Below are 26983 nucleotides of genomic sequence, written 5' to 3' on the forward strand. Positions count from 1 at the left end.
CAAGACACTATTTATTACGCACTTTTAGAATTATAAAGACCCAACTCAAAAATGTGTTTTTCGGAAAACATAGATTAAAGTTCCCAAACCGAAAAAACGTAGAGGAAGGGGACGGAGTGAAAGTTTAGTCCGCGCGTGTAGGTACCACCACCCCGCCTATTTCTGCCGTGAAGCAGTAATGCGTTTCGGTTTGAAGGGTGGGGTAGCCGTTGTAACTATGATGAGACCTAAGAACTTATATCTCAAAGTGGGTAGCGCATTTACGTTGTAGATGTCTATGGGCTCCAGTAACCACTTAACACCAGGTGGGCTGTGAGCTCGTCTACCCATCTAAGCAAAAAAAAATAAGGACGGATAGCGCTGTCCCTTTATAAGCTACTTCTGGTCATTCGATTACTAAGAGTCGCTGAAAAGGGTCGTTCTAGGTCCATTTTTGAATTAAAGATGAAATCAAAAATTTTCGGAATGGGTCTCTATAATTAATTACTGAGACCTTAGAACTTATATCTCAAGGTGGGTGGCGCATTTACATTGTAGGTGTCTATGGGCTCCAGTAACCACTTACACCAGGTGGGCTGTGAGCTCGTCCACCCATCTAAGCAATAAAAAAAAAAAACTCTAAAGGTGCGTAAGTTAGTTCGTCTTGTACGAAATGAAACGTAAAAGTCTAGAATATATATTTTTTTTTTCGAAAAGTATTGGTTTAAACTACTCGTATACAACAAATATCTCAGTGGTTGTGGACTTTAGTTTTAGGGCGACTAGGGGGTTCATTTTTTTGATCAAAATTTCCATGACGGAAGCATTCAAATCAATAACGAGTCATTCGTTCGTTTGTAGTGATCACTCCATACGTCATTATCATTGTGAGCGACTTATACGGCATTGCTAGCGCGACAGAACTCTTATCCCATGATTTCTCTTATTTCTATAGTGTCCATATTGTTGTCAAAGCTACAAACATAGTGAAAACGAAACACTAATCTATACTTAATATTATAAAGCTGAAGAGTTTGTTTGTTTGAACGCGCTAATCTCAGGAACTACTGGTCCGATTTGAAAAATTCTTTCAGTGTCAGATAGCTCAATTATTGAGGAAGGCTATAGGCTAAATAACATCACGGTAAGACCAATACAAGTGGAGCACCAAATAAGAATGTTTCAAAATATTTTCACTTTTTACATGAATGGAGTGGGGGGTAAAATTTAGCGTTATGTCAAAATAACTATTCCACGCGGACGCAGTCGCGGGCAAAAGCTAGTAATTAATAAACAAATGACTGAATTTGGAAATAGATATTTTTATGTACTACAGTATTCAATGGCAATACAAAACGGCAAACTTCATAGGTAAATTATTACCAAAGTATCCTATTATTATTATTATCAAAGCATTTGGACATTATCTCCCAAACATGAAGGCTGCCAACAATAGAACATCCACATGTGTCCAAGCACTGCCAATGTTTGGTCCAAGTCGTCCTCGACCGAAACAAGGCTCGGGGCACGTTCTTAACATTTTCCCCTAAAACAGGAAACAATCTTAGCAACGCAGCTGCTCCAATATCAAAGGAATATTCCCTGCTAACGAAATGTCTTCTGATTGTAAAAGGTTTGCGGGGAGGAGGAGGTTATATTAAATCTTTGCTTATGAATCATACGATTTTAAAGTATTGTGTTTGTTTTGGGTATTAAAATTTTGATGGACAGCATTTAGTATTTCGAGGTTCAGTAGCCAACAGAAATACATACAAATAAGGATTGCGCGGAAATTGAAAAAGATACATTCGATAGTTCTAAATTATATAAGTTAAGGTAAGGTCGTCGTGGCCTAAAGGATAAGACGTCCGGTGCATTCGTATGTAGCGATGCGCCAGTGTTCGAATCCCGCAGGCGATTACCAATTTTTTCATGAAATACGTACTTAACAAATGTTCACGATTGACTTCCGCGGTGAAGGAATAACATCGTGTAATAAAAATCAAACCCGCAAAACTATAATTTGCGTAATCACTGGTGATAGGACCTCTTGTGAGCCCGCACGGGTAGTGTCGGGTAGGTACCACCATCCCGCCTATTTCTGCCGTGAAGCAGTAATGCGTTTCGGCTTGAAGGCAGCAGAGCGGGCCGAGAGCTATGGCCATATCTGCTGAGATTAGTCCGAAATATTATTATATCGGGGGCAGTCCAGCTAAGAACTATTAGCCACATATTTTCATATTTATCACCGGTGGTAGGACCTCTTATGAGTCCGCACAGGTAGGTACCACCACCCTGCCTATTTCTGCCGTGAAGCACTAATGCGTTCCGGCTTGAAGGGTGGGGCAGCCGTTGTAACTATACTGAGACCTTAGAACTTATATCTCAAGGCGGGTGGAGCATTTACGTTGTAGATGTCTATGGGCTCCAGTAACCACTTATCACTTTTTTTTTCCTACCTAAGCTGATAGCCTTGAGAGGCTACTTCAGCGGAACCTTAACTAGTAGGTGAGCTCACGGGGTTCAAACCTGAGGACGTTGCTAACACGAACCCTAGCAAGAGCCGTGCTTCGCAGAATCTACCTACGGATCGGGAACGCGACCCACTGAGAGTATCCGGCGAGAAACTCAGCGGGCTGTGTCTGAGGGTTAATTTATTCGTCGAGCCCTTCGCAAGCGACGGGCTCGACGAGAACGGTGACCGGTGCTTGAGGTACTTAAAAGCACCGTTAGTGGATCGGGAGGATCCGAAATGACGTGTTTGAGGCGACGTCGACTGCTTTCCATTCTTTCCGCAGGATCGGGAATGTAGTTACCGGCGGCCACGATGAGAGGGTTCTCGTGTCGTGCCGCTTTATCGAAGTGGACTTATCACCAGATGGGCTGTGAGCACGCCCACCCATCTAAGCAATAAAAATAAAATAAAAAAAGAAGTTAAGCGATAAAAATATTTTATTCACTTTGAAGTGGCATTTCATTTTAGCTACAAAATCGTTCATGTTACGTAATCTGACAAAAACTGGCCCGTTTTTTTAGAGACACAAAGGACAAATAGTGTGATTGCAACACATACAAGGTCTCCCAGTCGCTCGTCGAACTTTTACCGCTGCTTGAAGAGCTTAAAAGCACCGAGACTGGATTCGGAGGATCCGACAAGACATGTTTCGGGGGACGGCTGTTTTGCGTTGTCCCATTGCCTTGATCGGATATGTAATTCGCGGCGGCCACGATAAGGGGTTACTGTGTTGCGCCGCTCTTTAAAAGTAGCGCTCTGACACTTCCCTTAGATATAGTATCGGTTTTGAAGCAAGATCGCGCTCCTGCGTGTGTCCCAAAATTGCCAAGACCGCAATAGCGATAGCGGTCCCAAAATCAGTTACCGTCTAGCGCTCCGCCGGGAAGGTCGTTCGCATGCGTCGGTAATTTGATCCAGATCGACATTCCTCACGTGCTCGACGTGGTGCTCCGACGGCTATCCTGCAGAAACGGGTTCTTGTACACGCGGGCCGCATAAGCGAACACTACAATAGACGGGCGTCAATGGCATTACTGGCATCGAGAGCAATTATACTGCACTGCCCATTTTACTAAACGAACCGTTTCAGTACTAATTACTACTTTATTTCGAGTTATAAAACATTCCGTTTTATCCTGTAATAAATTTCGGTGCGAATGCTCAAGTCTAAAGTCTTTTATGAAATTCAAAACTTCAAATAAATAAACGAAACTGTCACATGATAACGTTCGTATTTGCGATTGTCATGTAATTCCCACATCAAATATTTAAGGCGGCACTTTGGTCGCTATGACTCGGTGACGTCATCTGTTGCTAAGCCCTTGGCGTGCTCGGATGCGTGAGTGTGTATGTTTACAGAATTCGTTATGTGCTACACAAATTATGTTATGTGCGTTGCCTTGATGTGAGACCGTATTAAGTCAATGGCAGCAGTTAAAGGATCGAATGATTTTAATATTATTATCATCTATGCTTTATTATTATAGTCATATTCAGTCAAATCTGGCTGCCGTATCTTAAAAACTTACGTTTTTATTTATTTATTATTCTTTATTTAGTGTACCAATTAATATAATACAGTAATTGCGATAAGATATAAAAATGGCGAGCTTAACTCAACAATTGAGTTATCTACCAACTAACCGTTCATAAAGAAGGAAAGCTTTACAAGAGTGGGTAGAAGAGTACAATCTAATTAATTTTAAATAATTTACTTATTTATAGAATACACAATAACAACAACAATAATAAAAAATAAAATAAAAAAATAAAATTATTCTTGTATTTATTTCTATTTTAATAGAGTTCCAATGCCGTTTTTTATGGTTATGCAAATTTAGCCAGAACACTTGCCTCGTGAAGATTCATAAAAAATTTCAACTAATAAAATATTTGTGACATTTATACATAAGTCTTGCTAATTGCGAAACACCAGGGCTCTAATAGAGAGTCGCTCACACGACCTCGGCCGATGGTCGCACAGATAACAAAATTATTTAGGGGGACGTCGCTTCTTTCGCCAAAATATCTTTCCTTTGTGAATAAATGAGGAATTCCAAACAAGATATTGCAGGGAACTACTTGTAATAAATACATATGTGCGGATGTGACAAATATTTTTTGTTGAAATGGATTTATATTATTAAACAATTCTCGTTAATCGTTCAAAACCTTTGGGTCTACGGGGAGACTTCGATTCTATCTATGTTTTTTAACGGTATGTTCCGTGAATAGAGTTTTTAAAAATCGTTTAGCATTACTGACGTCTCCATGAGCGACACTTACCATGACACTCACCATCATCTTAAGTAGTATGCTCATCTATCTACAACGGTCATAAAAAATATTCTTTGATTAACGATAACGATTGACCCCATTTTCCCCGTCCTCCCATCCCCATTGGATATCCCATTTCCAAACGTAAGACATTGCAACGATATCCGCTAATTTACAGAAAAAAATTCAAGTCAATAATCAAACAACGTAAAACTGTTTAAAAAAAAACTACCCACAAAAATAATTGTAGTTCGAAAGTAAACGACCCACATAAAGTACAAAAAAGCGATTCCGTAATCGTTATATGCGGACAATAAAATTTAATGTACCGATAAATTGTAAACACATTTTTGAATGTATGTATTACAATGTGTACGAATTCAGTTCAAGTTTCGGTTAGCAACTATTCCCGGCCGTGACCCACTGGCACGTCTCCCGCGTCGATAACGCGGAAGATTTTTGTTTTACATTCGTAATTATTTCGCACTAAAACAGTGCTGGACTTCTTGGCGATTTAGAATTTTAAAAAAATATATTCTATTCTATATTATCTCTATATATAAAAATGAATTGCCGTTCGTTAGTCTCGCTAAAACTCGAGAACGGCTGGACCGATTTTGCTAATTTTGGTCTGGAATTATTCGTGGAAGTCCAGGGAAGGTTTAAAAGGTGAGAAAATATGAAAAAGCTCGGAATTATATAAAAACAAACAATTTTGTTTTTCCTTTGATGTGTTCCCTTGATGTGTCTTTTATTTATCGATTGAGGCACTACGAAGTCTGCTGGGTCAGCTAGTCCTATTATATATTTTTATTTTCTATATTTTTAAGAGATGTCCTAACATAGTGAGTCGTTTTTAGTTAGGTGGATAAATAAATATATGTATTATTATTTTCATTATTTCAAGGCTCATATCACGATAAATATTCTGTAGGTGATTATTAATGCTAATGGATATCAACAATGACGGTGGAATTTTTAGCTGGAATAGCCCCTTAAGCTACAAAAGAATAGGCAGGGTAAAAAAAATTAGGGAATGCTAAATACCGTTAAGCTAATTCGAAGGAGTGCACTAATGAATCTTGACAAAATCGCGATGTAAAATATGAGTAATGAAAATACAATTTTGATAATCATGGAATTTAGATTCTTTAGTTAAAAGAAACGTCGAAATAAAAGTACTATAGGAAAAAAACATTAACTACCTTCTTTTTCTACTACACTACACTACACTACACTATAAAAAATATTAACAAAGACAAACAATATTTAATCTATTCTCAATTTGAACACAGACGTCAAGAACAAAAGTTTGACAATAAATAGTATGCATGCGTGTGTGCGTCAAATACATGGTAGGTAGTGTGTGTAATGTTTTCTTTGTTGATTTAATGTATCTTTTATGCATTATTTAAAAAAAATATTAGCATTGTGCACTTCTTCTCTATATTCTCTATAAGTGTGGAAATTTCATACTCCTCCGTCCGCGCATTTTTCTTAAAAAGGGATACAAAGTTTTTGCTTCACGTATTAATATATATATTTTTTACATTGATTGATCGAAAGGCGTTGGCTTTTTAGCTAACTGTTAAATAATGTAAGTGCTTGAAGTCTTACTTTTTGTTAGAGCAAATGCAGAAGTATTCTACCTAAAACAAATTGATTTTGAATGCTAAAAATATTTTCGCAGGTGCTATAAAATAGTGCTAAATCATTAAAGTTACAACGTTTATGAATAGCGCTTAGAGTTTTAATATAATTGAAGGGCAGGCAATCTCTTGGAAGCAGTTGCTAACCGCCCAGTGCGGATATTTGCTTAGATAATACTATTGCGATCGTCCTTGGCATCCTTTCCTATTCAGCTAAGTTTCGTATAGGGTTGAGATGTAAAGGTTTTTTTCCTCTTTTTTTTTTTTGATCGAATGCCTTATTAAGGATAGTTTGTTAATCTAAAGATATTGATAGCCTATGATAATCGTTAAATATGAGGATTGAGATGACGTGGCAATTTAAGCAGAACGGCCACGATCGTATGGAAATGAGATGCATTGGTGACAGGTTATCACACAAGTTCATCTAAGCGTTTGTCCACATATGTCACGCTGCGCATGGATACGACTTAAGTATTATTTGTATGTGGTATTTATGGTTGTATGTGGTTTAAGAAAAAAATGTGACACTTAAATATTACTAGATGATGACCGAGCTTTGCTCAGTTTTTTTTTCATAACGCCATCTTGTTGTGTCTTTAAATCGGTTAGTTGCCCTCAATTAAGAAAAATAGTACTATTATTCGCCAATAGATGTCGGGAAGAGTTGATTATTGAAAACACGAATAAAAAAAATTCTGAAAATAAATCGTAGCTAGATCGATTTATCGCCCCCGAAATCCCCTGTATACAAAATTTTATGAAAATCGTTGGAGTCGTTTCCGAGATTCAGATAATATATATATAAGAATTGCTCGTTTAAAGGTATAAGATTACATTTACGTCGTAGATGTCTATGGGCTCAAATAACCACTTAAAACTAGGTGGGCTGTGAGCTAGTCCACACATCTAAGCAATAAATAAATAAAAAAATATAACATTCATGACAACCCTGATATACTCATAATTTATATATATTTCCCCTATACGGTTGCTAGCGGAGCCTAAAGTTTTCTGGGAATATGTGAACCAAATAAACAACTCTAAATGATCCTCAAGAAGCATCAGTAGAAAGTATTTTATCGCATTAGACGGTCGTACAGGGCCACGGCGTATTTGGTAGTACCTAAGTGATTATCAGAACCGGAGTGACGTCACAAGAGCTGCCCTTACTCACCTGAGACGTCGAAGTTCCATTTTCGCTCCCCAAATAAGTCCCAAACTAACCCAAAATTACGATTGCTTCGTGGCAGAGATAAGCGAATCAGTAGTCGTGCTGTGACCTTTGCTATGTGCCTTGTGCTATCCCGGCATTCTTTCAATCTGGAAATCTGGCGTACCACCATGTCACTCGAAAGAAGTACCCCGGACGTCTCATCTTTTAAGCTACGACGACTGTAAAGATAAAGACGGATATAATATGAGCATACGAACGTTGGCAAAGTGGCTCATGAGGAGTTCTCTGAGTAATTATATAATCATTTAGAGTTCATTTCATTATTACCTTTTACTGTGGTATTACCGGAGTCGCCGGGGCTAAAGTCAACCCGATTACCTGGAACCCTTGAGCTAGTTTTGGACTAAATTCTCCTCCATGACGTTTCCTAAGCGCACGCCCTTCTAACAAGCTTTAAGTGGTGCGCTAGGCAGTGGCTTGACTGTGCTATCAGAGTTCCTAGTGTGCGAATAAATGACGGGTACCTATTGCTATAATTGGATCACACTCTCTTCTATTTCTGAAAGCGATAAAAGAAGTAGCAGTTGCAGCAGAGCGGGCCGAGAGATATGGCCGTATCTGCTGAGATTAGGCCGAAATATTATTATATCGGGGGCAGTCCAGCTGAGAACTATTAGCCATATATTTTCATATTTATCACTGGTGATAGGACCTCTTATGAGTCCGCACGGGTAGGTACCACCACCCAGCTTATTTCTGCCGTGAAGCAGTGATGCGTTCCGGCTTGAAGGGTGGGGCAGCCGTTGTAACTATACTGAGACCTTAGAACTTATATCTCAAGGTGGGTGGCCCATTTACGTTGTAGATGTCTATGGGCTCCAGTAACCACTTAACACCAGGTGGGCTGTGAGCTCGTCCACCATCTAAGCAATAAATAAAAAAAACAACGAATATAAATTTCAATTTTACCAGCCTACCGGTCCTTGTTCGTGAAGTACTAACGCCACGTATGAAGTGAAATGAGCATTAATACACTCGAGGAGTATGACTAGGCGCAGAAGCTGAGATGACGCGAGCCGGCAACAAGGAAGTCGGCTCAATTATGTTGAATTAGGGCGATTCTTAAAATTTTACTGTCCGATGTTTATGATTAATTTTGAACAAAACTATGCGATATTGTTTCGTTTTGGTAGTATTTGGTTACAGGATGTGGAGATTTTTCCTTCATAGCGCCCTCCCGGGAAGGTGACTCGTGGCTTTGATGAAGAGGATCGAAGGATTTTTTGCATCAGGCGTTGAGTACTCACCACCACTGTACCGCCAAGAGATCTTTAGGCGTTCATCATAAGATGCTACATCTTTATCTTGTAATATTCATATTGTAGTATTCTTCTTCTCAGTCGGACACTCTTGTCAGAGTGGTCGTGGTTGCGCTGACGCTGTACTATATACAATTGAATATTGCAACATAAGAAATAGTGCGGTGATAATTCTTACAGATGTCACGAACATGAGTAAAAAATGATTCATTACTTATTGTACCTTCACAAAATGTCTTATTACAAGTAAATTCAATCAAGATATCAAAATACCTATACCGATATCGAAACACAATACAGATTTTTTCGGTATACCAATTTACAACACTAATGGTATGAGGATGATGTTGTCAGTTGTCGACAGTTCTTCGTTAATTGATGTAAGTCTCGCTGCGCTGCCGGCCATTGCCTCAGTGCGTCAGAAGCCATAGCTAAGAGAATCCAAATCTGCCGCTGTAATAAAATAAAAGTATTCTGATGCGTAGCGAGAAGTATTATTTTTATTGTCTTCGTAGGTGGACGAGGATGTGGAATTAGGTTGATAAGAGAGTTTTAACTATCATTGTGAAAGGCTTTAGAGGAAAGGTAGACCTAAGAAGAAATGGATGGATTTCGTGAAAGACGATATGTGTAAGAGGGGAGTGAGCCAAGATATGGTTATATGATAGAGGAGTATGGAAAGAGAAAACATGTTGCGCCGACCCCAGGTGACTAGAAGAAGGGCAGGAAAATTATGTAGGTGGATACGGCCCGATGGTGAATGGTGCCAATCGACAGTCAAGCTACTGTCTACAGCTTAAAATTGCTCGTGACTAACAGCCTAACAATGCTTACGATGGTGAATATATTAAAAGCAGAAGACAAACGTTTCTTTCTGTTTCAGGAGCACATTTTAAAATTCCAAACTTAAACTAGAAATCTTAACCAAGTCATGTGTTTTTGAATTTTTTATCATTTAAGAATAACCCGTACGTACAGTGGAATGTAGCTTATATTGACTGATTTATTGTCAGGAGTGTACCGCGTAGAGGCTGTGGCTACACCGGGCGGTGACCGGTATATAGTGAGAGCGAATAAAAACAAGAATTATTAAAAAATATTTATTAAATGTATAATATGTTTTCATTCTTTAACAACAAATCATATATGTCGGAGTCGGTCATTAGTTGTGTAGCTAAACGAAACGCAGCACGACTCCCGAGAGATGGCAGCACGATTGCGGTATCGTCGGAACTCGGCTAACTTCGTGCTACGACATAGCCTAGACGATGGAGGCGCGTAGACGCCATCACACTTACCAACCAGCCTTCTTGAAGAGCGGTGCCTCCGTCCTAAGAACTGTCATTCGTTTTCGTTTGCTAACTTCAAGAGAAGATTTTTAAATTGTTCTAAGACAACAAGCGTGATTAGTGTACTCAATATTTCTCTTATCTCGTCACCCTATTCGCCCCTACGATGGTGTTAATAATTGTGGCTTCTTCGACATATACATAATATGCATAATAAAACTATAGAATCCGTTGTATTTGTACGGAGAAGGAAAAAATACAATAGAAAGTAATTAATTATCAATCAATTATCACTTGTGGTAGGACCTCTTGTGAGTCTGCACGGGTAGGTACCACCACCCTGCCTATTTCTGCCGTGAAGCAGTAATGCGTTTCGGTTTGAAGGGTGGGGCAGCCGTTGTAACTATACTGAGACCTTAGAACTTATATCGTCATTGCTTTTATACTTTTAATTTTTTACTTTTTTTTTAATTGCATAAATGGATTACAACGGCTGCTCCGCCCTTCAAACCGAAACGCATTACTGCTTCACGGTAGAAATAGGCAGGATGGTGATACCTACCCGTGCGGAAGAGGTCCTACCACCAGTAATTACGCAAATTATAATTTTGCGGGTTTGATTTTTTATTACACGATGTAATTCCTTCACTGTGGAAGTCATTCGTGAACATTTGTTAAGTACGTATTTCATTAGAAAAATGGGTACCCGTCAGCGGGATTCGAACACCGGTGCATCGCTCGATACGAATGCACCGGACGTCTTATCCTTTAGGCCACGACGACTTCAAATTCATTTCGCTTAATACACAAAATTATTTTTGTAATTAATTAAAAATGCGTTTTATTTGATATTAGCATCAGTTGGACGTTTATTAATTAAACTTCAATTAAGTTTACTCCATTCGAATAACTGAAGAAGTTTTTTTTATGTATATTTTCCAAATTTAAAGGGCTCTCCTATAAATTTGCCACAATGTCAATTAAACCAAATATCCTTTCACCACTCGATATGAATTTCTCTAAGCGCGGAAGGGAAGAGAACCTCATAATCTGAATTAGATATTGTGTGCCCGCTGTAACCCCGGCCTAAGTACATATGCACCGAAATGGTTACGTAAATTATGCCTGTGACCTTTTACGTAATACATTGAAATAGTTTATTTGTCATTGTTCCACATCTCTGAAGCAACATAGGAAGGTTGTACGCTGCTGTAAGCTCGTACAATGTACTTCATAATCTATACTAATATTACAAATATGAAAGTGTGTGTTTGGATGTTTTTGTCGAATACGGAAGATGGTGGCGCTTATCTGAGATACTCATATGGTAAAGTCGAAAATCAAAGTCAAACAAACTGCCAGAACTCAACATGTATTATTAGTGTATAGAACATTCTGTGTAGAAAGAAACGTGAATGTCAAGAAATATATTTTTTGGAAAAATCGTCGATTGTTAACATAATATATACTCAAATGTTTACGAATTTCGTGACCACAACAACTGTAACGGAAACATCAGAATTGATATGATTCTAAATTATTATAGTTCTGATGAAGGAAGATGGTTAATTTTTTTTATATCAGTAAAAAACATACCTACATTTTCTTTATAATCTGTATTAGTCACTTAAAAACATTACACATTAATATCTCACTCTATTTTTATGTACTATTTTATTACTATATTAATGAATCACGCAGAATTGATTGAACTGATTTGAATGAGGATTCGCGCAAATATAGCTAAGTAACCTAAATTAAGAAATTAGTATTAAGAAATTATTAAGAAATTAGTAATTAAAGTATTTTTCCTCTTCGTAAATAACATGACTGACACAACACCAAATATATTTGCTTTGAAAAGAACAACATTGTATTTGTTACTTCGAGATTTTACGTATCAAGGGAGGTCAACAAATTGACTCTTAGTTTATAGAAAAAAATTACAAGAAGAAGACACGTATTGTATATTAATAAAACAAATAGGCATAAGACTTAGAATATCATTACCGGCCATTCCTAAAACGATTAACTATTGTAGATTGTCTTAACGCATAGTTGATTGAATAAATCGAAAAATGAACATTAAAAACATCGCCATATTTAAACAATCCGAAAATAATCTGATAAAACATAAATGAATGAAAAATTAAATGCAAACACGATATCGTAAAACAATAAATCCCATTCAAGATTTCGCACAGCAAGTGATAAATGCAATAATAAAAAAATATGTTTGTAAGGAAACAATGCGAATTTAAATGAGTAGGTAGGTGGGTAAAGTATTGACAATAGAGAGGCGTGGGGTGCGTACGCGCTCGGCGGCGCCAACGTGCGCTGACGTCACATCCGCCGCCATTCAAGCCACGACGCTCATTCATAAATCGAACGGCAGCACCGCATTACCAAAACAACGCCTTATTTGTACACGTAAAAGTTTAAATTTATTTGTAGTTTTTTTGTTGTTTTTTTTTTGTTGTAATATTCGCAGAATTACAACTGATAAGACTCGACAGGCACCGGAATGTCGCAGATTAGGTCGATATGAAATAATGATTTATTGTGAACTATGCTACATGTATCGATAGCCGAAAATTATTGTTCTATAACGTTTTTTTTCTAAACAAACATTAAAATTACGCTCGAATATTTTATATGTTTATAAACTACCTAATTGCCTTTTCGAAATTTGAAATTGTGTATTTACTCTGCAAAATACTCGTTTAATAATATTTAGGTATATTAGAGATGAATTCGACATTCGATATTTTTGAATATTTTAATATTTATTATGTGACAAGACAGCACAGTACAGTTTTATTAAAATTTATAACTTATTTTATTATCGCTTTTATATCTAGACATACTCGTTTCATTTATAAATAGGAATAACATAAAAATATATTATGAAGACGTGAGTGGATGAAGGGGTTAAGTACAATTTTTTAGTTTTTTTACATTGAATGAAGGTGTTATATGCCTATAAACCGTATTAGACCTTAAAACTCTGGATTTAAAGGCTATTTTTAGAAATTGCATGTGATACAGGAGTTATGTATGAAGAAAAAGTACAAATAATTAAAGTTTGTTGCCCGTTTTCTCAAAATTAACAATTTGCATCATATCCCCTTCATCCACTCACGTCTTCATATGCGTTAGGATTATAAAATAAGGATGTCTTTAAATACTGTTTATTTCCCCGCGAATAACTAGTGGGGTTCGGTTTTTGAGACACTTACATAATAATATGCAACTTGAGGTCCCGTAGTAGTCGAAATTCGACTATAATTAATTGGAATTGTAAGTTTGTACACTGTTATAATTGTATTTTATACTTCTATAATCACAAATTTTGCCAAGACTACACTATAAAAAATATTAACAAAGACAAATAATATTTAAACTATTCTCAATTTGACAACAGACGTCAAGAACAAAAGTTTGACAATAAATAGTATGCATGCGTATGTGCGTCAAATACATGGTATGTAGTGTGTGTAATGTTTTCTTTATCGATTTAATGTATCTTTTATGCATTATGTATTTTAAAAAAATATTAGCGTTGTGCACTTCTTCTCTATATACATAGTTACAAGATCTAGATACAAAGTTTTTGCTTCACGTATTAATATATAGATACTTGATTGGTTGGTGCATCGATATATTACCGATGCCATTGCATTGAAATGAGTAGGTAGATCACAAATACCATCTTTAGAAACGGAATGCTTTTTACTCTATTGCGGCAGAAATAGAAATGATATTCGTATCGAGAGGTGAAAAGCTTTTGATTGAAGCGACGTTATTTGCAACTTTACATTAGAGCCATTTAAAGCTTAAAATTTGGAAAAAATATCATAACAAAAAAAACTTCTTCAGCCATTTGAATGTGGTAAACTTAATTGAAGTTCAGCTAAAGACGTCGAACTATTGATGTCAATACCAAATAAAACGCACCTTTTATTACAAAGATAAATGTCTTATGTACTTATAAAGTACGTCCTATCACCAGTTCAGCTCGGGAAGAAACTACTTATTGCTATTCTAGTTCATTCTAGTTCAATCTCATATGCTCAAGGTTAGTGGCATCTTTCATGTTAAGATATCTACGCGCTACGGTAACGACATAATAATTGACTTAATTTAAGTAAATGTATAGGTGGCTAAGCCTTTGCTTTGCTTTGTTTTTAAATTTAAAAAAAGAACGTCATCTCTTTCCAGGAATGTCTTTTCTGTTATGGAGTCTCATTATTTTTTTCTTTTGACATTGACAAGTTTTAATTTTGAACTTTTGGGCGGGAACGCGAAGAGTGAAGTTGTGTGATTTGTTTTATTTTTTCTATTTAGTGTTTCTTCAGGTTTAAATTCGTAATAACGATGGTTTATTGTTTATAATTGTTTGAAAATGAAATAAGCTTCTCGGGATCCTCCAAAAAGTCCAGTGAAGAAGAAGAAGAGTGACAGTGGACTTTTTGGGAGGCATTTGCCCACCATTTTACTGAGATTATATTTCATCACATATCACATCTCATTTATAAATTTAATTCGTTTTTAATCATTTATGTTATGTTGCGATTAGTTTTCTTCGTTTTTTATTATTCATAAATTGTAAATAATTAAAACGGCGAATTATAAAAATCTTATTACTTGACGCTGGCTAATGCACAAACCGTGCCGGAGCCAAATAATAAAGAAAAAGAAGAAGAAGTACATATTAATTTTAGTCTAAGTAGTCGATTAAAACATTTGTTTTACTATCCGACAAGGTATTGAACTGTTAAGTTTCTTTATTTCTCTCAACTCGGTATTTATATATACATATTTATTAACTTAAAATGTGTTGCCGTAGTCGGCCTTGACGCCATGTTGCTTTAATTCGCGTCAAACCGGGCAAATCGTCATTCACGGGACCGCGTTGGTGTGGCGCCCTTCCAGTCAATAGCCTTGTCTTGCCCTTGACGTTTCGTTTCGTAAGCACATAGTATATTTATTAACAGTTAGTCAAGTTTGCAGTACATGATTTTCTGATCTGGTCTTTTTTCTTTCTTCCAACAATGATTTGTTTACTTTAGGAACTCAACAGAGTAACGCCCGTTTGTATTTTATAAAGGTAGCATAGGTTATGTTATTCCCGAGGGTTGAAATTATTATCGACCCGAATTAATCAAAATGGGTTCAGCGGTTTTTTGTCCTACAAAGGTAACAGACCGACAAATAGACTTTCTTATCAATAATATTGTTTGCTATGTAACTTTAAGAGTATACTAATTAAAAATGTTATAACTCTCATTTTATGTTTTTTTTTTATTTGCTTACACGGTTGAATGAACTCACGGCCCGGGTGTCGTGTAGTTACCTAACCCGCGGGCATCAGATTGTTAGCGCCACCACCCACCCTGACCCTGACGTGAAGCTGAAATGTAAATTATTATGTATTTACAACCACTGACCCACTTTCTAAATCGGAACCCATGTCTTGTTCGCGGCAGAAGTACTATTATAGAGCAATTCCACTATCGAGTATTTGCAGCAAAAGCGATACTGAAGGCCACGTTATGTTTTAGTAGACATACAACTTGAGTTACTGTTGTGTCCTGCACTAGATACCATTGCCCTTGGCGTTACTTTTGGACAATGGTATAGTGTGATTAAATGTTTTTTTTTTATATATATAATTTATTTTATGTTTCCGCCGCGTATCGCGTACTCAGTCCGATAGGCAAATAATACTGGTTTTTATGTTTTATGAATGACTAAACAGGGCTATAAAAAACCTTTAATTTTCTGTTAATGAACTGCTGACAAGTAGGGTTTTCTAGCCAATAAATGATATTGCCGACATCCCGCGGTAGGCCCAAGAAACGCTGGTTGGATGTGGTAAAGGCGGTTGGGTATATAAGAGAATAACCTCACCCAGACGGATGCCGAAGACCGGGCAAAGTCGAGGAGTTTAAGTAGGTAAGTGGACCTTGGCACTAGATTAAGAAAACGCTAGGAAGAAGAAGAAGAAATGATATTGCTAACGCATCGACAGATGTCACCACAACACTCCTACTTCCGCAAATCGCAAGGCCCGACAAGGTAGATAGATTGTAATGCCTTCGCAACAAACTGGGCAGGTTAAAATCGCCCAGCATAGAAGCCTTGGAAAGCAAGCGCTTAGCACCTATCATCCTCTTTCATTGCTTTAGAAGGCAGACAAGCATATGCCTATACTATTTTATAGGTATAGCCTATAAAACCGCAGAGGACTATTTTCAAACCTAAGCGTAATTCATATGAGGAATGACATAATGTAGTGGTCATAATTATTAACAGTTTCGCAGTTTAATTTAGAATTTTAATGGGCTTTACGTTTTCCGACAGGTCAATATTTAGGACGAAACGAATAAGTTAAGGGTGATATTAAACACTAAAATTGTTTTATAGCCGTGATAGACTGGCGAAGCAAATAATATAAAGTGTATGTATGGACTTCACTGCCGGCGTATACTTAGTGGGTCTAAGTATTCTTTGGATTTCTGGATTCACGTGGGACCATCGAAATGACAGCCAATAGCTACGTGTTAATTAATATTATATATATATATTGCTTTCCTAGACTATTGCGCCATTGAACGTCGTCTCAAACTATTTAGACAATCGTTCGCCTCTTCTGGTTCCGTCATATGGAGCTCTACTGTGTCTGCAATTATCTTACAAAAGCCAAAATGCATCGACAAAGTAAATGCCAGCATCCATGTTAAGGCTTCTTGTTCTTAGTCTTGTGTTATGTTCTTAGTCTCAGTTTTAAAGTACAACACCTGCCCTACCCTTCATGTGACATAAATGGGCAGGGTTTTGGTACCTACCCGTGCAGGCTCACAAGACCAGTGATGACGTAATATTTTTTCATCACATCACAACTTTGTAGCACAACAAATGTACCGAGTAACAAATAACAAAATTACAATTATTTATTTGATATTGGCCATGTGGGCTAATTGTTGTCGGCTAATTGTTCGCATTGGTAGCTTGGCACAAAGGAATACGCATAGAAACGTTTTAATCCAAAGACTTGTTTGATTGTGCCACATTCTTATGGCTCTCGACCGTTGCAGACCTGTGTTACTGCTAGTCAAGCCTTGACCTAATGTGATTCATTGTGTAGAATTTAATGTAAAGGTATTTTGCAAGATCCGAACTTGACTTTTCACTAAAATTCCTTTAACTTAATCTCACATTGCCTTAGTCCTTCAGACATGACCCAAATCTCAATTACATTGTTGAACGGGAATCCCACTCTTCGATCCGGAATGGAAGCTTACTTTGCAGCTGGAATGAATAGGATGGTGGTACCTACCTGTGGGGGCTTACAAGGCGCTTTATCACCAGTATCCCAGTGTTTCAATGTGGGTTTAGGTAAATGTTTAAGATCAGTTGGACCTTGGTGGTTCTAGATACGAAATTAAACCAGGGACCCTGCTTAAAATTAACGCGATAGCAGGATAGGCGTTATTCCATATACAGGCTATGATTATTTCATCATGGTACATAGTATTTTTTAGCTCGGTTAGATAATTATTAATATTATTGGCACAGTCAAATTCTTAACATCAAGTATGAGTTCTTTGAAGAATTCGAGGTCATTCAAAGTACAACAATCAGCATTTATTAAAGCCGACATAAATTACTTACTCCCGTATACTGTTGTTTCCAAAGTGTCAACCCAACTGATTGTTGTTCAGTAATCGCTCAACCGATCACACACAAAATGTCAGTCATAGGAAAATTTTCGTAACCTCAACCCAGAAACGTTTTCAGTAATAAATTCACAGTTTTAGCATTAGCGTCGAAAACCATTAAAAACATAAAAATTTCGTATAATTTTCATAAATTAATATGTAAAATGGATTGGACGAACACAAGGTCGTGTGTTTGTTAATTCCTATAAAATATTCCGGTATCGCGTTCGTACGGAACTTAAGTGAGTCACTGTTTTAACCTGATGTACTTCATGTTGCTACCCGCTGTTGCTATGAGCTTTAATGGAAGCATTCGCTTATTGCTTACTCGAAACTTGCAACTGTTAGGAAATTGCATCCTGCCTTTCGGCGCTAAAGAAAAGTAGCATTGACCTAATATAAAGAAAACGTCGACGTCATAAGTGGGTTGCCTAAAGAAATAATGTCAAACTCGCAATTGACTGTTTTAGAATGTCCGTAGTGAACGCTGAACGTGAAACGAGCCCATCACCTTATGAGTTTAAACCAAATCAAACAATGTCTCTAAAAGCCACTGAATATTCACACCGCGCCCAACTGTCGCACATCCTTAACTAGTTATGTTCAACACATGTTAATCGCCCTTTATTTGGTGTCGTCGGAGTTGTAGGAAAACTATTAATACCGGACGCATATTGTACGTCTGTTCGTGTACCTACATGTTGTACTAGGCCCTGTCGGAGACTCGACAGTTCGCTCTCAACTAACTTTAACGTTGGGACAGAGAGATCAAGGATCTCATCGAACCGGCTAGAACATTCAATATGCGCCCGACATAAACGTGATGGTTTCCCACGAATTTTGAACGATGCGGGGTAATATAACGGTTAATAATAATATCACGATCAGACCGAACTCGAGAGGAATAAAAGAAAACAGGTGTTGTTTCCACTTTACAATTAAAACTTAAGTGACTCGTACGCGTCTATGTTTTCAATTACGACCGTGAACTAAAATCACTGTTTGTTATAAAAAAACGTACAGGAATAAATACAAAAATACGAACCGATAGTGTTTTTGGGTAACGTTATTGGGTCAAGATAAACATTGTTTGTTACATTCGTTTGAAAAACGCATGTCTGGTTTGTTTTTTTGTTAAATTATATCAGTAGGTCTGCGGTTTTTTATTGTGTTCCCCCGGGGGAATTACAGGTCAGAGGGCTCTCTCTTGGACGATGGCGCTTGCACGTTCGCCTCATAAATAATATCTACATTTAAATAGACAAATGCAAAATGGTTGAATACCATTGCTTCCTCTGTCGATCAATCCACGAGCGTTTGTCTTATTAACCAAAATATTCAGAAATATTCAGTATTTATCAAAATATCAATTATAAAAAAACAGAAAACACGATATATGTATAAAATGAATTTAAGTTTTTTTATAGCTTAGATGGAAGGTAGTATGGACGAGCTCACGGCCTACCTGGTGTTAAGTGGCTACCGGAGCCCATAGACATCTACAACATAAATGCCGCCATCCACCTCGAGACACGTGTTGTAAGGTTCCAGTTTTTTTTAACAGTACAAAGGCGGCCCCAGAAATAGGCTATTATTGAGCGAATTTTTTTTGAGTAGTCATTAATTTTGAAGTCGTTGGGGCCTAAAAGATAAGGCCGTACATTCGAACTGAGCGATGCGACTGTGCCAGTATTGGAATCCCGCAGGCGGGTACCAATACGTACTTAACAAACGTTCACGATTGACCTCCACTGTGGGGGGAATAATATCGTGTACTAAATATGAAACCCGCAAAAATTATAATCTGCGTAATTACTGGAGATAGGACGTCATCTGAGATCGTGTGGGTAGGTACCACCACCCTACTTATTTCTGCTGTGGAGCAGGAATACATGCAATGGCTTGGCTGTGTTCGTAGCGTTCTATTATACATCTCCGTGAATAATAAACACTAAATATCAGCACTGTGTGCATACGGAGCGCTCTCAGAAATTGTTTGAGATGATTTGCAACGCCAGCTATCGGAGTAGAGTTAATCCATACTATCTAGAGCCAATGCGTCTCTGGATATATTTTTGGAACGAAGTTCCTTATGGGACGATGCGGAGGGGTACCCTAACCAAGAAAAAACGTCCGTAACGTAAGATTTTTATTATTTATGTATAGTCTTAGTATGATGGATATACAGTGTCTAATGTATAGTCTACGTGATGACGGTTATTATTATTACTTATATAAATAGCGGTTTCTTTGTATACTATTATTATATATTTTTTATAAATCATTGTGAATAAAATAAAGTTGATAAAGTATTTTAATTTTTATCAATAAATAAATCATAAAAATGTATACCCGAATAATTATTTTCTTTATACCTCGAATAGAACTTAAAATTAATATTTTTATAATAAGGAACTTCGTTCCTATCCGGTGTCCCACGACACCACACATCATTTTTTTGCTACGTATTATTAGGCTTTGGAATGAACTTCCCTCTATAGTTCTTGCGTCCTGCCTCTTCAATCCAAGGAGGTTTTGGCCAACTACTAAATTGCGATAGGCAGTGACTTATATCCCTGGCATTGTTGACGTCCATGAGCGACGCCAACTTACCACCAGATGGGCCGTTCACTCACCTGAATCCTAAGAAAAAAGAAATGTTTTTCTCTCTTAAATTAATACACTTAATATCTGCGTCAAGTTATTTTGTTAGAAACTGCCTTAAGTACGTCCATGTTAATAGGAATAAAAGCTATTAAAAATAATGTTATAGCCAAAATCCCTGACCAATCATTACGGGCACGTTACGTTTGATATAATAAACACATTATTACGGTACAAGTTATTTGTTGATTGATCGGGACAGGCATTAAACACGTTCTAATGGTTTAAATGCCTCGCTTTTTATTCGAGTACGCCTCTGCGATTGAGTTCGCGAAAAAACTTTTAACAAGGGGTCAAACTCGAACGAACCATTTAACGATCTATGTGTCGTTGAATTAGAGTGTATATTTCTCTGTTCGTGTGTTCATGTAATATTTATATATATATTTGAACAGGATTTGATCGTTGATTGATTAACGATGTTCCGTTAGCGGTCGACAGATTACTAACGTGCCGTTTTGGTACTAAGTGTGCTTATTTAAAAAGAAACAGTGTTCGCTGCACACTGCGTACGTTGAGATTTATACTTTAACTATAGTATAATTATTTTGTCCGTGCAGTTTGGGTCATAAAACATAGCCCGGCTAGGGCGGTGAGCACGTTGCGCGGGCGCAACACCATTATCGATAAAAACAAATGAGTCATCGAAGGCAAGTACACGGCGGCGGGGTGGTATACGAAGGGTGGTGAGACATTGTTATGTTAGGAGTCATTTGTACTTACCTGAAAATTATAGTACATTATGTCGAAGAGAAATGTGTTTTTATGCATTCGTTCTCTGAATTTCTTTAGTTAAACAATGGCTACTCCTTTGTTTTGTATCAGAACGGCAGAATTTATTCAACATAATCTTTGCACGTGTTGTTATCAACAATGTGTTAAAATTTTTCACTGAAATAAGAATAGATCCCGAAAAGTTACAAAGTGTTAATTTTTGCCGTTCTCGTTAACTTGCTGCGGCGATATGTGGTGTAAGTGTTCGATTAGTGATTTTTTGTTTCATTTTTATCACTAACCCACAAAATGACAAAACTAAATACACTATCGATAACGCTTATCGACAAAAATAATGCGCATCACTATGCCCGTCCATAAGGCTCGTGAGTGGAAGAGAGAGCGAAATACTCGCTTCACCGCCCCGATTTTTTATAACCCAAACTGCACGGACAAAATAATTCTACTATAGCAGACCCGGCCACGCGTTGCTGTGGCTAAGGTTTTTGTTTGTAAACAACACGTGGACGGCTATGATAATACCAAAAATTAACAAAGTAAGAACAATTGGATTTGACTGTATTGCATTGACTACGAAATAAATTTCTCATATACATTAAACTCAGCAATAAGTGGTGTCTAAGCATTAAATTGTAGCTTATGTGAAACGTTGGTATTTTTAACACAGCGCGATCTATGAGATATTAATGTCAGACAGTATTACTATTGTCTGTAAAAACTGATTCAAGGCGCCATCTGTTTTAGAATTATGAAACTTACAATCAATAACAATAATCAACAATAGAAATTATTTTATTGTTAATTATATTAATAATAGTTAATTATATAAATATTGCGACCATTAATCGAAATAAAAACCATCCTATGGCCTAAGTTGGAACGAAACACATATTTAAAAAAATGAAAAGCTAAAATCGGTGCAGTAGTTTAGGTGTCCATTGCGGACAAACAACGTGACGGGTAATTTCTATATATTAAGATTTGTACATATCGAGGGGTGGAAGGCTATTTGGTTTATGGGACATTTTGGTTAATATGCGACGTTTATCTTTGTACATAATTAAAGGTTCGTTTTATTTGGTATCAATATCAATAATTTTGTTTTAACAAAAATTTTCAACAAACACAACAGTTTTTACCATCGCACCCCCCGCCACCGGAGTAGTTCCTCCATACTACCTGCAAGCACTGCGTTCATCCACATTGCGTTTCCAGAGATATTTTTTGCCACGTACCATCCGGCTTTGGAATGAGCTCCCCTCCACGGTGTTTCCCGTGTGCTATGACTTATCCTTCTTCAAACGAGGCTTGTGCAGAATACTTAACGGTAGGCAACGGCTTGGCTCTGCCCCTGGCATTGCTGAAGTCCATGGGCGTCGGTAACCACTGACCATCAGGTGGGCCGTATACTCGTCTGCATACAAGGGCAATTAAAAAAATAAAATTCGATCTTTTTAATTGAACTTCAATTGTGTTTACACCATTCATATCGGTGAAGAAGTTTCTTTTACATTAAGTATATTTTTTCTAAATTTTAAACTTGGAATGGCTCTCCTGTAAAGTTTCCTGGTGGTAGGACCTCTTGTGAGTCCGCACGGGTAGTTACCACCACCCCACCCATTTCTTCCGTGAAGCAGTAATGCGTTTCGGTTTGAAGGGTGGGTCAGCCGTTGTAACTATACTGAGACCTTAGAACTTATATCTCTAGGTGGGTGGCGCATTTACGTGGTAGATGCCTATGGGCTTCAGTAACCACTTATAACCAGGTGGGCTGTGAGCTCGTCCACCCATCTAAGCAATAAAAAAAATAATTCAAAAATGTCGTTTAAAATAATAGCATTTCACCCCTCGATATGGTTTTAAACCTTCGCTATCTACATGACATGCAGCACTGAAATATTCGAAACACGTGAAATATGAATATCATCATAAGAACTCATCGAATAATAATATATATGTCAGCACACGTCAGGGATGGCTGAGCGGTAGTTTCCGTCATCACTCATATTTGGTTGAACTCAGTTTATAAAAAGTCAATAAAACCTTTTGAATAATAATTATTGAAACTCAACACACACAACTTTCACAATGACAGGATAAACCGACAGTTTCGTTGCACATACCGACAGACCGACTGACTGACTGACTGACTGCCAGAGACTCACTGACTGAGACGGACGGAATGACTGTCTGACACGGAATGCCACGACTCTGTCCACGTACCGCCATTTTATACTGTGGCGTTACGGAGTCTACCCTTCATTTTGTGATATTTATCAAAACAACATTTCATCATTTAAAATAATAATCAAAACCACCGTCTTAATATTACTAAAAGTCGTTATCCACGACATATATAATATAATTTAAATACAGTGCATCAGCAATTAGTTACTGGCTTCGGATTTATTTTGTTTGATTCGTTAATTGCTGACATGAGTACGCCAATAGGTCCAAATGTTATAGGAGCCGATATAGTGAGGATTTCGTCATGACACACGAGAATGATGATGAAGTCTTTTCATTAATCATTAACGATCTGATTAGATTCATCGTTTATAAACGAACCGTCTCTTACATTTTCCCGGTTACATAATGAGGCGTTAGCTATCATAAAATCCACCGTGCGGGTGAAATTACCGGAAAATTATCGGAAATTTCTATGTTTTGACTTTTTCATTAGCTCACGTACTTTTTGTAGCTCTGTCACTGGACAACGAACCTAGTCAATGACGTTGGTATAATATTATCGGCTACTTAAGATCGAGTACGCTTTCTCGGAGATATTCAAACGAGAATAGGCTCAATTCAAACTAAGCGAAAGCCTAATTTACTATGTATGAAAATGAAAACTTAGTATCACTTTTGTTTCTAGTATTAATGGTAGCTGTGGTAAAAGCACATTCAATTATCTAGTTGTACTAAGTTGTTTGTTAATATTAAGTTTCAGTAATTGGCATTGCTGAAGTCCATGGGCGACGGTAGCCTCTCACCATCAGGTGGGCCGTGTATGCTCGTCTGCATACTAGGGCAATAAAAAATAATTATTAAACACAAAATTTTATCAAGGCATTTTGATATTTGTGTGAAGAACAATTACATATTCTCATTTATTATTGACTCAGGTTTCAACAGAAGACCTTGTTCACTTTTAAACGCAGACGTGCAAACGTGGAAGTTTTATTTGTTTTTTAGATGACTAGTTCACGGCTCACCTGGTTTTAAGCTATTACTACAGAGCATACAGACAAAAAAAACGTGAGAACTCATATCTCAAGGTGAGTGGCGGAATTGACGTTATTGATATCTATGGGTTGTGGTGACCACTTCGTACCAGGTGGGCTGTGATCTCGTCCATATATCTTAGCTATCAAAATTAATAGGTCTCTGTTTTATAATACAACGGTTGCCCCACTCTTCAAACAGAAACGCTTCACGGCAGAAATAGACGGGGTGGTGGTACCTACCCGTGCGGACTCACAAGACGTCCTACCACCAACCAGTAATTACGCAAATTATAATTATTACAAGTTTGATTTTTTATTGCATAATGCTGTTCTTTCATCTTGGAAGTCATTCGTGAATATTTATTAAGTACGTATTTCAATAGAAAAATTGGTACCCGCCTGCAGGATTCCAAGACAGACACGGTCGCATCGCTCGATACGAATGCACCGGGCGTCTTATTCATTTAAGCCATGGCGACTTGTTGGTGTAGTAATAATTGTAAATAGACATGCTTTAACAAAAACCGACTTCAAATAGAAAAAAAAGATATTCCAATACAAATTAATATACACTAAAAACAATATTCATCGAAATCGTTTCTTTTTTATTTATTGCTTAGATAGGTGGACGAGCTCACAGCCCACCTGATGTTAAGTGGTTACTGGAGTCCATAGACATCCACAACGCAAATGCGCCACCCATCTTGAGATATAAGTTCTAAGGTCTCAAGTTTAGTTACAACGGCTGACCCACCCTTCAATCCGAAACGCATTACTGCTTCACGGCAAAAATAGGTAGGGTGGTGGTACCCAACCGCGCGGACTCACAAGAGGTCCTACCACCAGTAAAAAATGGTGGCGTAATATTGAGTTATTAAGCTATTCATAAATTTGTCGCGCACGTACTTAATGCAAATTAAAGACTTATAATGGTTTTCTCATGGATACCATTATCAGAACTGGACTAAATTGAAATGGGACCACACGGGATGCGTCAGCTTTCTAATAAAAAAATAATCATCAAAATCGATTCACCCAGTCAAAAATTATGAGGGAACAAACATAAAAAAAAAATACAGTCGAATTGAGAGCCTCCCCCTTTTTTGAAGTCGGTTAAAAGATGATTGTCAATGATCACTTTCATTTATGAACGACAGTTATTGCCAGGGGCACTTAATACCTTTCTACCTATTTATATCGCGAAGCAATCAGGCGATAAATCATGCGGTAATCAAATTGAAACTGCAATCTTATGTCTCGTGCTTGGTATTTCTATTTTGATGTCCTCAGGCCGCACTGCTAGGTCTACTCTTAAAGAGCAATGAAAAATAAAGTAATTATGACTACAGAAAATTTTAATGTTTAATATACAGAAGCTATCAGAAATTTCGACGTTATCGCTAAGAGGCGCCGTGGCTTAGTTGGTTAAAGCGCCTGTCTAGTAAACAGGAGATCACGAGTTCGAATCTCGTCGGGGCCTGCAGTTGTGCTGACTTTTTTTTTATATTTTTTATAAATTAATTTATAAATAATTTGTCTCTCTCTATTAATCTTACAATTTATTGAGCTAGATTAAAAATGATATTATACATTAATACAGATGTTTCCTCGCCATTTGCCCATATTTTTCAATTAAGTACCTTTAACGAAACATTGAATTTATTGAAATGAAAAATAATTCATACAATGTGACCATTGCGATTCGGGAAGGCCACTTCGAAATTCAAAATGCTACGCCATTTTGTGACATATCAGAAGTGAGAGGATGATCATAGACGCGCATTCGGATTGTCCGATAATCAGGGCTGCCAATAAATACGCAAGATAGTGGCATAGATTTATGATACAGAAATGGTGGTTTTTTTTTATTGCTTAGATGGGTGAACGAGCTCCCATCCCACATGGTGTTAAGTGGTTACTGGAGCCCATAGACATCTACAACGTAAATGCGACACCCACCTTGAGATATGAGTTCTAAGGTCTCAGTATAGTTACGACGGCTGCCCCGCCCTTCAAACCGAAACGCATTACTGCTTCGCGGCAGAAATAGGTGGGGTGGTGGTACCTACCCGCGCGGACTCTCAAGAGGTCCTACCACCAGTAAAGTGGCATAGATTTATGATATAGAAATGGTGGTGTATTTATTTCGGAAAACGTTACTTGTTACGTCATTCCTGACTTCATTAGGTAAATCGGTATGGACTAGTGATTGTGCGCGTCCGCGATGAGCTGGAATAGCTCCTTAAGCCACTAGAGAATCTCCTTCTCCTTTGTCGTGGCACTCTTGTCAGAGCGGTCGTGGTCGTCATTCAGTATCATTGCTGTGGGCAAACGTTTTGCGCCACAAGAGCAATAAGGAAAAAAAACCGTATTGAGAAGTCGTCGTGGCCTAAAGGATAAGACGTCCGGTGCATTCGTATCTAGCGAT

At 37.5% G+C, this 26983-nt stretch overlaps 1 protein-coding gene and 1 non-coding gene across 2 annotated transcripts in view; both read left to right on the forward strand.

The window, feature by feature from the left end:
- Positions 1-26983, forward strand: part of LOC114243305 (tRNA dimethylallyltransferase) — a 281859-nt gene that overhangs the window by 135954 nt on the left and 118922 nt on the right. The window lies entirely within an intron of this gene.
- TRNAT-AGU (transfer RNA threonine (anticodon AGU)) lies at positions 25962-26035 on the forward strand. Its single transcript has one exon. It is a non-coding gene; the product is annotated as a tRNA-Thr (tRNA).

Source organism: Bombyx mandarina, chromosome 11, assembly GCF_030267445.1.
Source record: "Bombyx mandarina strain Sakado chromosome 11, ASM3026744v2".
Classification (NCBI taxonomy): Eukaryota; Metazoa; Arthropoda; class Insecta; order Lepidoptera; family Bombycidae; genus Bombyx; species Bombyx mandarina.